Raw genomic sequence first — 13,814 nt, 5'->3', positions numbered from 1 at the left:
AGCTATTTCCTTTTTAGGTATCTTCCCCCAAAAGTAAAAGGCATCATATTACAGTGACACATGCATACCTATTTTTATAGCAGCATAATTATTAATAGTTACATGTTGGAGACAGTCTGATGCCCATTAACAGATGTATAGGTATAGAAAATGTGGTTTTTATATACAATGGAGTGCTACTCTGCCTTAAATAGGATAAACTTGGGTCATTTGTAGGAAAATGGATGTACCTTGAGTCCATAATGTTAAGTGAAATAAATAAGATACAAAAGCTTGAATATCGTGTGGTTTCTCTTTTATCAGAAACCAAAAATACAAATCAAAATCAAAACATAGATAACAGGAAATAATACAGAGACATATATTTTGCAGAAGAAATGGTGACCAAGAGATGAAAGGAGAGAAGGGAGAAAGGGGCAGTAAGAAAGATTAAGATGTGATATGTACACACACACCAAGTCTCCACAAGGAATGTACTAACTGATCTGGGATATAGCTCAGTGGCACAGCGCCTGCCTAGCAAGCACAAGGTTCTGAGTTTGATTCCAGGTACAAAAAGAAAATATAGTTTTGGAATATAATAATTATGCATTGCAAGCACATCCAAACAAAAAAATAGTTTAAGTTCATGAGAGACAAGAAAAGCAAAGATTGTCCCACATGGGAGTAGACTCAAGAAACATGACGATCGAATGCAATGTGAAACGTGAGATCACATTCTAGGGCAGATACAAAAGTGGAAGGGTGAGTGCTGACTAAACAGTGCAGTACCAGGGTGCATTTCTTAGTTTCATCAATATAATATGATGAAATTACAGTAAGGGAGATGTTCAGGGAAGCTGAGTGAAAGTTATATGAGAACTCTGCCTCAATTTTGCACATCTTCTATAAATCTAAAAGTTTCGGAATCTTCCAAAGCAAAAAGCTAGTGACTAAATATAGAAAAATAAAATAAAATAAAAAATAAAAAAAAGCTAGTGATGTAATTAGTGGCTTAATGTTTATCTCCTCTGCTAGGCTGCAAGATTCATGAAGACAACTTATTAGTGCACTGTCTTTTCCTCACTGCTTCCTGGCATTATGTAAAGTAGCGGACACATAGTGAACTTTCAACTAGTATATACTAAATGAGCAGATCCATAGTTACAGATGTGTAACAGTGTCCGTGATGTCTTGCCATGTGAAAAGCATAGCGCACAATCAGTACACATGGCGTGACCCTATTTGTAGCTTTGAAAAAATATATGTAAATATTTGCATAAAAAATAAGGATTCTTTCTTTCCTCTCCCTCCCTTCCTTCCTCTTCTCTCTCTTTTCTTCTCTCTCTGACTCTGTCTCTCTCTCTTTGTTACTGTGGATTGAATCTAGGGCCTTTACACTAAGCTATACCTTTTAATTTCTATTTTTAGGGTTTTATTTATTTTTGAGACGGGCTTACACTAGGTCCCGTTAAGTCATTAAGTTGCCCAGACTAGGCTCCAACCTCAGCCTTCTGGAATGCTTGAGATCGCAGTGTACATCATGCTCAGCTAAATACAAGGATTTTTTTTTTTTTGTCTTTTTCCTTTTTATCGGTACCAGGGATCGAACTCACGACTGCCTGCTTGCAAGGCAAGCACTTATGCTGCTGAGCTAAACCCCCAGCCCCTAAATACAAGGATTTAAAAACAAAATGTTAGGGCTGGGATTTAGCTCAGTGGCATAAGTACCTGCCTGGCAAGCACCAGGTCAGGAGTTCATTTCCTGGTGCTAAAAAATAAAAAAAAGAAAAAAAAAAAGAAAAAAAAATGTTGGCAGTAGACTAGAAGACAAAAATATAGGTAACTTTTCTTTTCTTTTTTCACTTTGCTATACTGTGTGTGTGTGTGTGTGTGTGTGTGTGTGTGTGCGCCCGCTGTGGATTAAACCCAAAGGGTTATGCATGCTAGGAAAGTGTTCTACCACAGAGCTAAAACCCCAGCACTATTCATACTTTTTAAAAGCATGCTTAAAATTTCATAAACTACTTTCATGTGCAGAAAAAAGCATATACATACATATGTGCACATAAACACATCCCCCTTCATTTCAAAGAAAACCCTGAGCAATATACTTGGGCTCCATGTGTGCACAGTCCTGAAGCCAGTAGCTAGGGCTAAGTCACTAAATCACTGAATTGCCCAAGCTGGTCTTAAACTGTGATCTTCCTTCCTTGGTCTTCCAGAGTGCTGGCGCTACTGGTGTGCAACACTACACCCAGCCCAATATAACCTCATCATAATTGATTATATCTGCAAAGATTCTATTATTTCCAAAAAGGGTCCCATTGACTGGTGCTAGGCTTAGAATTTGAACTTTTTTTTAAAATCAATATCGGGGATCAAACTCACTAATGCATGCTTCCAAGGCAGGTGCTTACACTGCTGAGCTAAACCCCCAGCCCAGAATTTGAACATTTCTTTAACTTGTTACAGGTAAGGACTACCCTGCACCCACCACTTCCAAACTTAGCTGTCTAAAATAGGGACTGTTTTATTTGTTCACAGTTCTGCAACTTGGCCACCACGAAGCTCACCTGGGAGGTCTTCTCCTGGTCTCAGGTGTGGCTACAGTCTCCTGTCTTGACTTAGCCTGGAAAGCCCAAGGTGGCTTTATTCTTTATTTATGTGTATGACTCTTGATGCTGGCTGTCATCAGTCAGCCTGGTGAGCCTCTACTAGGACTGCGCTTGTCTATCCCACATGACCTCCCTTGCTGTAGCAGGCTAGCCCAGGCATAGCCACCTGCAGCTCAGCAGGCTCAGCAGAGACAAGAGCAAAGCTGCAAGATCTCTTGAAAACTGGGCTGCTGCCTTCCACCAGTCAGAGCAAGTCACAGGCAAGCCCGAATTCAAGAGTTATAGATGCAGACTTGACCTCTTCATGGAAGGAGTAACAGTCAGGTACAAGGGGGCAGACAGTGAGGAGACAGTGAAGCCACCTTTTCAAGCCACCATGAGCCCCTGGGTCCTGGAGCACGAATGATTAATTGCAGACCAGGATAGCAGCAGATTAGGGTGCACTGGGGAACGGCGCAAGGAGTTAGAGTAAAGGTTCAGGAAAAAGCAGGGGGTTCCTTGGTGTATATGACAGTGAGTGGGAGGTAGAAACTGAGTTAAACTTCCGATCAAGATTGTCTCTTATATATCTGACCCCGATGTTCTGGTCCCTTAGGGATCCAGTCACAAGCTAAGGTAATCATTGCTGGGATCATAGTTTACCACTAAAACTATTCCAAATCCCCAAAGCAGCAGCTAGGTTTTTTGTGTGCAGTGCTGACTAAGACAAGAGAATATTTACCAAGAATTGGTGCAGAAATGCATTGAGAGTTATCCCTTAGCAGAGTATCCCTTTCTTCTCTCCAGGAAATCACTTGCCCCTTTCTCCAGTGGCTGACCACTCCTGTGTGGGAGGAAAACCTCCAAAGACATGCATCAGGGACCACAAGGTGAAATCCTGGCTCTCTGATTCACTGTATGACTTTGAGTCTGTTTCTCATCTGTGAAATGTGGGCTCACAGGACTTTGGTAAGAACCGATGAGAACAATTCATAGACACTCCAGAAGCTGACCGTGGTCTGTAAGGACATGCACAGCCCCTGGTTCACTCATTCATTCACGTACTACTCATGAAGTGGTCAGCATTCTTTTGTCTGCCCAGAGAATCCACTGTGTCCTAGGATACTTCTTTACCCTGCTCCAACCATCTCTAGGCATGCTTTTCGAACAGACACTGCCATACTCTTCATTACCTTCCTCATAGTGGGTGCGGGGCTGGGCAACTGGCTCATGCTGGGCCAATCAGCATGCAGACGATTGAACCCAGGGTCTCATTCATGCTAAGCAAATATTCTGCATCTGGGCTCTACCGCCAGTCCTTTCTTGAGTCTTTCAATGCAGATGTAGAAAGGTGGATCCATTCCCTTTGGATTGGTAAGTAGAAAGTTCTGTAGTCATTGGTCAGGTCTTTCACCTCGAGAAGGAAGTGAAACAAGAGCTGAAGAGGTGAGAGGTCCAGGTGCTTTTGTTCCAGCTGTCTCTGAGTCTACCCCAAACCCTCTCTCCCTGTAGTTATCAGACTCGTCCCAAAGAAACTCTTTTTATCTTTACCTTGTCATGAAAGGCATCCTGACAATGACAGCTGATTTGTTGAAAGTTTATTGAGGAATTCCATCTGCTGAACCCCGGAGATATATCAGAGAAGCCCCACATTCTTTCCTATGAGGAGCCATGATGAGAGTGAAACCCACAAGCAGTGTGATGGGGTTGCTGCCGTGAAGCACAGAGCAGGAGAGCTCTGCTGTGTTTAGGGGTCAGCCAGGGCCTCAAAGTGGAGGCTTCTACTGCAGGCTTTAGGACCATAGGTAAATCTCCCCGGGGCGTGGAGTATGGAAGGGATCACGGAGGACCAGAAGTATTTTAGACAAATTGGTATGAAGGCTGATAGTTAGGCATGGGATGTGTCTGAACACTGCCCTGGTGGGGAGCAGAGATGTTTCCTGGGACCGGAGCCCAGGTGGGAAAAGGAAGAAGATTCAGATAGAAAAGCCTGTGGTCCAGGCTTGAAAGAATGATACTAGCAGGCAGTTTCTGGGGAGCTGAGGCAGTAAGGACCATCTGTTCCTGGAGGAGGTGACACATAAGGGTACTGGGGCTGTCAGAACTGCTCCACCAAGCTAGCATGGCAGCCCGGTTTTCACTCATAGCATGCACTCCACACCTTGGGATACTCACCTGGAAGTGGCCAGCAGGTGAAAAGAGAACTCAGCCATGCAGACAACTCAGCTTCTCAAGCATCCACACCTGGGCTCTGTTGCCAAGATCAGTTCCCCACATTTCCCAAGTGCGACTCTCAGCAGCAGTCACAGCCAGCCGGCAGTTACGTGACAGGTTGGCTTCACTGTGGGTGCCATGCTCTCTGCTCCCAGGTCTCAACTCCCAGAGTCTGGAGTGGCTGCCTGGCAACAAACATACCTGCTCACAACTGAAAAAGGCTATAAGCTAGCTGTTCGGTTCACACAGGGAAAAGGCAGAGAATTCAATGGGAAGGACCTCTGTGGAAGCCCAGTCACCTGGCACCAGAGGGGTATTCTTCTGGAGGTCAGAGCCCTTCTTTCTCAAGCAGTCAGTGAGCATCAGGTACCAGCTTGGGATCTCAGTGCACCAAACAGAAGGATCCTCCATCCAGGGCAGCCAGGAAGTCATCTAGAAACCATGATGAGACAAAGAGTCCGAAGTTAGCTCTAGACAGGGCTGTCTGGACACACTTCCAAAGAGGTGTTCAGTGGTCAATGGACACCACAGAGGCCACGGGGAGGGTGTGAGCAGTGAAAGGCAGAGGTCAAATAGCCAGAGGATCTGTAAAGGCTCTGCTTCATCCTCTTGGACAGAAGAATTCACTTGCCCACCAGCCCCAAAGCACCTTGCTTAGCCTCCTGCAAAAAAGGCAATGATAAATATAAGACCCTGAAAGTTGTTTGCCACCAGATGTGACAGTACTGAGGTCAGGGCCTGGCTTGTTCATGCTGCAGCCCCAGCTGCAGCCTAGGCCTGCTATGGAGCAGAGCCTGAGAACAAGAGTTGTGAGTATACAAATGACTGTTTGCATGAGATTTCACAAGAACCTGCGAGAGAGGTAGCAGTGGGTGTGGTAGCCTGATCTACCCCACGCAAAGTCACATAAAGGACCACAAGATGCACAGCAAGCTCAGATCAGGACATATTGCTCTGAGACAGGCTCAGGGAGAAGGGAGGGATGGGTGAGGCCAAGTAGAGTATCCAACAGAGGAGGCCAAAGCAAGGAGACGCGAGAGGTGATGATCCTGGGGTAGGAAGAGCCCACAGGTGAATGAGGACTCAGAAAGCTGGGCCCCCAAAGAAGAGCCTAATGGGAACAGCATGGAAGGTCTCAACTCCAGCTGCAAAACCCACAGTGATCAAGTCCTCACATCCAGGCCCACCAAGCCATCAGAGCACCCTGCACCTACACTTAGGAAGCCAGGTGAGCAGGCACCTGGCCGAGCAGGTGGACCCTGCGATTAGGTGAGCAGGGAATTGCTAGATGGGGACTGTTGCCACAAACCCCTGTGACTTGTCACAGTGGCACATCAGGGCTCTGCCAGCCTAGTGGGCAGGAAAAAGGTGGTAGGAGCTGTGAAACTGCGGGCAAGGTAGAGATACCAGGCTGAATGAGGGTCAGGGTACTTGGAGTAGCAAGTGCAGGGTGAACAATACTTAGTGGCCGCTAGGATAACCTTCAATACCACAGTCAAATGCTCCAGTGCTTGGGACATGGAAGTGAATGAGAAGTGTGGCTGAAAAGGGAACGAGACTGTCATGGGGGCCAAGTAGGTTGAAGCCAGAGTTGACGCTGCCCGCTGTCTGCAGGGAGGGCACTAGGGCAGAGTTGCAGGCCGAGAGTGGCAAGATCAGGGTGCATTTTTGGAAGAGTTGTAGACTCACCCAATCTGACCTACACCCCCACTTGAAGGCCCACACTGCTGTGTGCTGTGCTATTTCTTCAGCAACTCAGGCTCTCAGTGGGGACCTACAAGAGAGCTAGCCAAACAGCAGGGATGTAAGCGGAAATTTGGTAGTGGGCAGCTCTGCTCCCGGGGAACCCACTCCAGCAGATTCCCTGCTGGCCAGTAACCATGGGAGGGATCACATCCAGGCTCACCCAGATCCTTAATATCAGGATATAAGACACATGATCACCAAACCTTAGGCCTATCCCATTGGCTTCTCAATGTACCTTTGCCATCCTGCCTGGTCCTTCCTGCTTAGCACCCCCTTGGGCTCGTATTGACAATCTAGAGGCCTCAGGGCCATGTTTCGGACCTTGCTCTTCCCTATATCTGCCTCAATCCTTCAGCCTGACTCGTACCTCCAGCTTAAGGAGGATGCTCGCCCTGAGCCTGGATTCTCATCAGCAACCCAAGGTCCCCTGTGCCCGTCTGCTGCCAGGCAGTCTTGGCTGTGCTTCTGAGCCATGGCCTGCTCTATCCCTGCCACCACTTAGCTCAGCATCTGCCAGTGATGCGCAGGCTCCCAAGCCTGCCTTAGCCAAGAGTTACACCACCACCCTCTGCACACATCTAACTGGCATAAACCAAAAAGGCCCATGAGGCAGGAGGAGTGGGACTCCCTGCCCTTCTCCCTGTACAGTGCCCTGCCACTCCTTACTTGCTCCTTGTGCCAGGGCCAAGCCACAGTCTATGTGCATTCTCTGTGTTCCTAAGAGAGAGAGTTGTCTGATGGGGGGACTGAAGCAGGACAGTCACCATTCTCAGCAACAGAAGGATGACATAGTCTACAATCCTCCACAGGAGGAGGGCAAGAGGGTAACATCAGGAGCAGGGCCAGAGGGGCAAAAGAGAACAAGGAAGCAGATGCCCAGGCACCATGGTCAGCCCCTCCTCTAAAGTCTTGCTTGGTGCAGACAGTGCTGCAGCTCTGCCCTGGAGGAGTCCAAGCCTGCTGCAGCTGGACCATAAAATGCTGACCATGCTAGAAGGCAGAGGCTCTGTAGGAATCTCAGAGCTGATACTGGGGATCTGGTAGAGCCCTGAAATCGCACAGCAGAGGAGCATCCAGTGGAGACCACAGGTTGAGTGGGCAGGGAGAAAGGGGATTGAGGATAGGACTTGAACCAAAGTGAGAGGCCAGAGTAGGAGCTGGCAGGAATTCAGTATGGCTGGAGAGAGGGGCACCAAGACAAGTGAACCCCAGAAAATTCCTGCAACCTGGAAGGAGGCTGTTTGGTCAGCTGGTCTTTGGATGGGTAGAGCAGACAAGGCTCCTGCTGGGCTCTTGGCAGTGCTTCCCAGCATAGTACTGTCCCAAGGACTCACTCCTGCTCCTGTCCCATGGCCCTAGACTATATAGAACCACAGAGGGGTGATGTGGAAGCCACACAGGTCCAAAGACTCTCAGCAGAAAGCACACTTTGCTTTCCTCACCGCTGGGGCAACTTATTTCTCAAGTCATGTCTGAGATCCAGGGTGGCTCAATTATTTGGCTGAAGCCATGTGGCCCATCTGGCAGAAAGGAGATCCTAGCCTGTCCAGTGGCCCAGCTCTGAGCAATGTAAGCTGCTGTCACACATATGTCACCCATACATGGAACAGATTCCCCGTATGTAAACTTCAGCAGTGCTGAGTTGGGGGAACTTAGACACTCTCTACAGGAGCCTTTAGTAGGCTCAATGGGCATGAGATGTGTAGCACAGAGAAATGCATTTGGCTGTTGGCTCCTTTTGTCCTTGATGGAACTGTTGGCTCTCTCCAAATACCCACTCCAGGACCTACTGATCTGGACTGTAAGGCAGTCTTCCCGGCTTTACGCTGTTTGTGTGTTCACTTTAGAGTTGCCCTTCCCAGCTTTTCCTTGCATTTGTGAGGGTGTCTTCTACTGGGAGGCTGTGCTAGAGTTTGAGCGGAGGAGAACCAGGGAGCCAAACTTCCACGATCCAGTCACCTTCCAAATGTCCCCACTCTGAAGAGGTGGCTTCAGGGGACGGTTTAGATTTTTTTTTTTTTAATCCCCAACCCCCTGGGACGGTTTAGATTTAAATCATAACGAGTCCAATCCCTTGTTGTCGCTGAGGCGTCACCACCAATAGCAGCTCTTTTCCTGGGTCTTCTTGCAGATGTGGCTCCTGTCTCTGTCCTTAGTTCCGGCTCGATGCTCTTCTGCCTGGGCCTCCTGATAAAATGGCAACACGTCTTGGAGGCCTTCCTCGAAAGCCCTGGTGCCCAGAATGGCTCCTTCACCTGGGAATGTTCCTGCTGGAACCACAGACATCAAGACTGGCTAGCGAAGCTTCTGGCTTGAGATAGGGCTGGTTTGACTAGATCCGGTAGCAGTGGCAGTGGAGTCCTTTTTGGCAGGATTCCAGGCACTCCTTCTCCTGTGAGCTCCGAGGACCTGCCCAGTCCCTCCATCTACCACCTTATTCCTTGGTCACCAAAGCTCCTGCCCAGCCCCTGCAGATGGCCTCACACTTTCCTAGCCACAGACCTAGCACTAGGCCGTTTCCATCTGCACGCTTCACCTCCCTGCTCACCAAAAAGAGCTGAGCTCTGGGTCCACTACTAGGACAGCAGAAAAATGCTGCCGGGTGATCCAGTACTGCAAGGCACACAGATGGTCCAGTCTGCTTCCATGCAGCTCTTCTGAGGTCCATCCCTGGTCTCTGGAAGAGGTGCTCATCAATCAGGCCAAAGACTGCAGGCATGCTAGATCCTCGTCTGAAGATGTCCAAGGAGGGGGACAGAAGAAAGGGGACCCGCTGAGCACAAAATGATCCGCCGTCCCCACCCCAGATGGTACTGGTTGCTGCCAGGGCTCTGACTGACACGTAATTTCTCTGATGCATTAGCCCTCTGATGTCATTGTCCTCTGGCTTCAGAGAAGTGGGTTTTTCCATCTCTGGTGGGGTCCTGGGGATCAAGTTGTTTGGCCAGTTTATGACATTCACAAGCAGACCCTCCTATGTTACCAGGTCCTGCTTCTGCACAAGCCCCTTCTCCTGTATACCCAACACACTGTGCCCTTTCCCAGAATTCTCTCTCTCATGGCTCACAGGAAGGAACAGAGCCCTGAGAACCTCATGAATCCACTGTCTGCCTTCCTGCTGGCTGGCATGCCAGGTATTTTTACAATTGTTCTAAATCCCACTATCTCCGCCTCTGGGTGTGTTTAGTGGCTCCTGTTGCCTGACACATACGTGCCTGGACACCAACCATCCCTCACTGCCTTCCCTCCAGGGAATGCCAGGGACAGAGCCTTGGGCCACAGGCCTACCATCCAAGTCCTCTCCTCTTCCGAGGCCACGGCCACAGGAAAAACATGATGATGACAAAAATGAGAGGAATAATCTTGGCCAGGCAGGACACTTATAAACACTGAATACTATTTCAAAGAAAAGCAAACACAAAGTGACAGAGTTCAGCTGGAGGATCTCAGTCTTCATTTTATTCATACTCCAAATACATTTTACTCATTCTCTCAATCCAGTACCTATCATGGGGTAATTCTACCCTTATCTGTGTTATTATTTGCTTAATTCATTCAACCAATATTGATCAAACACTTCTACATACTCGCACATCTGGGAACCTTCTCGAAGGCTTGCATTCCACGAAGGGACCCACAGATCAGTGGGAAACAGCAGATACCATAAGTAAGGAAATGACAGGAAATCTTAGAAGATGGTAAATGCCAGGGAAACCGAGGCAGAAAAAAGAGTAGGGTAAAGTGGAACTGGGGGTGGAGGGTGGGTCTGGTTGTAGCCACGGATAGTGAGCTGGGACCCTTGGAAGGAACATTCCCTAAGGGAACAGCTAGAGCAGAGGCTGTGGACTGGCAGGATGGGACTGGGGTGCTAGTAGAAGAGGAGGCCATGAGCTGAGGGTCCTGGTCACTGACTCAGGGTAAGACTCTGAGAGGATAAGAGTTTCATGAGAATGAGTAGGGAGCACTGCCAGGGAAGGAGTGGTACAGTCCTCTTCCATGCTCAGAGCCCCAGGAGGCCGGCTCCATGCCTACCTCAGGGCCTGGCAGGATCTCAAAACTTTCATGGGGATGAAAGAATGAATGGGTGGTGAATGGATGAACAAATGAATTAACCAGAGTAAGAGACCCTGCCTGCATTTTTCCAGAGAGCTAGGATCCCTGGATGAGCATACTGCCACGAGTTTCTGCAGAGCTCTGAGCCAACAGGACCCCAAGGAAGAAGCTCCTCTGTGCAGCCTCAAGACCCTCAAACACAAGGCTGCTTCAGCAGAGGTCTGGGTGGAGACAGGCAGTACACTTCCCTTTCCAGGGAGGAGGGGCAGGCCCATTCCAGGGCCAGGTCCAGTGCTGCCTGCGGAAGTATGCCCCACCTCAGCACTGCTGGCCCCAGCCTGGGGCTCCAGCTCCGGCATCTGGATCTCGCAAATTCTTGGCCTCTAGCTTGCAGGTGCTGGCTGCCAGGGATGTTTTTTTTGTTTTTGTTTTTGTTTTTTTGCATGTAAATAGTACAGTCCCTAATTGTCTTGACATACTTGGAATAAACACAGTCCCTACCATGTCTCTCCCCCCAGAATTTGAAAAAAGCCAGAGATTCCACAAGCACAAAGCATTTGACTGAACTCATTTTCTCCTTCCTCTTGCTTTTCCATTCTTGTGGCCTTGAAAAAACAGCCCATAATCCTAGGCACAAGTCCCCTTACCCACCCACCAGGAGCACAGCTCAATTCTATACTCCAAGAATGCGAGCCACAGGCAGTTAAAGATTTAGTGCAAAAGTTAAGCAGCCAGGGTTCAAATTCTGCCTCCTCCCTTTACCAACTGTGTGATACACCAGTTAATCTCTGTGAGCCTCAGTTTCCTCTTGTCTAAAATGGGCATGTCAGCTGTTTCTTTCTCTTAGGGAGGCTGTGAGGATTGAATGAGAACATAAACAATAACTATAATTATTGTATTTCTATTAGTACTGAACAGAGACTATTGCAATAAAAAGTTCTGATATCATGAGTTAAATAAGGTACATTCCAGGGCCCTGAGATGTAGCTCAGCAGCATAGTGCCTGCTGGGAAGCGTGAGGTCATGAGTTTGATTCCTGGTACCAAAAGAGAAGATATATTTCACATAAGGAGACAGACAAGGAAATAGGAGGATCTGGGCTATGAGTTACCAAATTGGAATTCAATTAAATGTGTGTTTCAAGATAGAGGGGAAGATGTAACTAGCTCATTGCCAAACAAAATTGAGAAAGTTGCACAGAAGAAGGAAGTTTCTGAAAAGGTATTGAAGGGTAAGTTAGAATCCTTCAGAAAGGTGAGGGAGGGTGGGCATTACAGGGATAAAAGACAGCACATCCCAAGACTCAGAAGCCCCATCAATAGGCTGTATTTGGAAGAACAGGTGTAGGAATCTAAAGTGGAAAGAGAAGGAAAGAAAGCTGGCAGAACCATCCTGGAGGGACTTTGAGGCTTTGCCAAGGAGAGAGATCCAACCTCGGTCAGGGAGTGCCCAGTCTTCCCCTCCCCAACGGGATTGAACAGGCCCTTGGTGCTGAGCTGTATCCCTAGCCCTTTTTATTTTGTGACAGGATCTCACTAAGTCACCGAGATGCCCAAGCTGGGCTTTTTGTGACCCCCAGCTTCAGCCTCCCAGAGTGCTGGGATTCCAGATGTGACTGCCCCACCCAGCTAACATTTCTCATTAGGCGAGTTCATTCTTTAAGCTCCATGTCACTTCTGCTGTACCCGCAAAGCTTTTGCTTCATATTTATCTAATACACGCAGAAATGCTATCCTCTGGAAAAACACAGGTCCTTTTAATCTTGGAAATCACTTTTCCCTGACCAGTGTTGTGGACTCAGGCTTGGGGACCCAGAATCCTAATAGTGAGAAAGGCACCAGATGGTGGGGGGAGCTTGGGAAAATGCTGGCCAAAGGACATGGAAGTCAGCTGGGAGGAATAAGTCCAAGGGACCTGCTGTACAACCCTGTGACTAGGGTTAATCACTAGGTGTTACATATCACACTACATAAAAATCTCTCAGAGAGATTTTAAGTGTTCTAACCACAAAATAATGACTAAGTTTGTGAGTAAATCCCTATTCACTCAGTTTAGTTGCAATGTGCATATATATATTTCTAAATATTGTGTACACTTCATAAACATAAACAATTTTTATTTGTTGGAAAGGAAAGGAAAGGAAAGGAAAGGAAAGGAAAGGAAAGGAAAGGAAAGGAAAGGAAAGGAAAGGAAAGAGGGCCAGGTCATTGTCACACAGACTCTGTGAGTACAGCAGTGTGGCGAACCTGTGGCACGCATGTTGCAGCAGGCTGTCCGTATCACTGAAAGCGCTCCCAGGTTCGCCATCACTGGTGGCACAGACTCCACTCGAGCCCTTTGCCGCTTTTGGTCAGGACCTCCCTGGTTCTGAGGACTGCCCATCTACCTCTGCCTAATGGTATTTTTCTGGGACCTCCTTGGATCACTTCTCTAATGCTAGCTTCTACTCTCTCTCTATTTTATTTGGTTTTGGTGCTCTTAAGGTAATTTTCACCTCAGGTTTTTCTCCCTATCTAAATTGATACGTGATTTACAGTTGCTAAGTGGAATCTCCAGCTTTTAAAGGCCTCTGTGAGTTCTTTGCATGTGTTGCAGGCCTCTAGAGGTAACAATTTTTGAGTAAAGCGGAAGTGTTGTGAGTAACTTCATTTTTTCTTTTCTATTTTTCCCCTGCCTTTCTGATCTGCCAGGAACAAGAATGCTTGTCTTGCACGTGAGCTCTTGATTTCTCCGTGACCAGCAGGAATGCCTAGAGTGGTCAGGACAGAAGACAGGACAGAGCTGTCACTCACAGGCAGCTTCAGCTTCCGTTCAGGAAATCTGACCCTGGAATTATAGAGCCCTTTTTTTTTTTTTTTTTTTGTCTTTTTCTTTTTTTTTTTTTTTTTTTTTTCTTTTTTATCGGTACGGAGGATCGAACTCACGACTGCCTGCTTGCAAGGCAGGCGCTTATGCCGCTGAGCTAAATCCCCAGCCCCTGACCCTGGAATTCTGTTCTCTCTCTCTCTCTCTCTCTCTCTCTCTCTCTCTCTCTCTCTCTCAATCTCTCTCTCTCTCTCTCTCTCTCTCTCTCTCTCTCTCTCTGTTTTCCCCTTCTCTGTACCTCTTTCCAAAAGTACACAAGGAAGATCTTAAATGTGTGGGTTGCATCTTAAATAGTTATGGGTGACTCAATGTTTGTCCCCAAAATGTCACTTTTAGGTTGTATTTTACAAACTTGGGGCC

The 13,814-nt window shown here is 47.6% G+C and overlaps 1 long non-coding RNA gene across 1 annotated transcript in view; it reads right to left on the bottom strand.

Annotated features, from left to right (window-relative positions):
- Positions 1-13,814, bottom strand: part of LOC106029092 (uncharacterized) — a 50,902-nt gene that overhangs the window by 18,160 nt on the left and 18,928 nt on the right. Inside the window, exons 2-3 of the long non-coding RNA XR_002788190.2 lie at positions 5,090-5,222; positions 4,752-4,975 (exon numbers count right to left, since the gene is read on the bottom strand). This is a non-coding gene — a long non-coding RNA (uncharacterized LOC106029092). The remainder of the gene's footprint in view (positions 1-4,751; positions 4,976-5,089; positions 5,223-13,814) is intronic.

The sequence above is a fragment of the Cavia porcellus genome, unplaced genomic scaffold, assembly GCF_034190915.1.
Source record: "Cavia porcellus strain 051 isolate PalLab524CR breed Dunkin Hartley unplaced genomic scaffold, mCavPor4.1 scaffold_5, whole genome shotgun sequence".
In the NCBI taxonomy this organism is placed as follows: Eukaryota; Metazoa; Chordata; class Mammalia; order Rodentia; family Caviidae; genus Cavia; species Cavia porcellus.
This window is presented reverse-complemented; position numbering and strand designations above follow the sequence as displayed.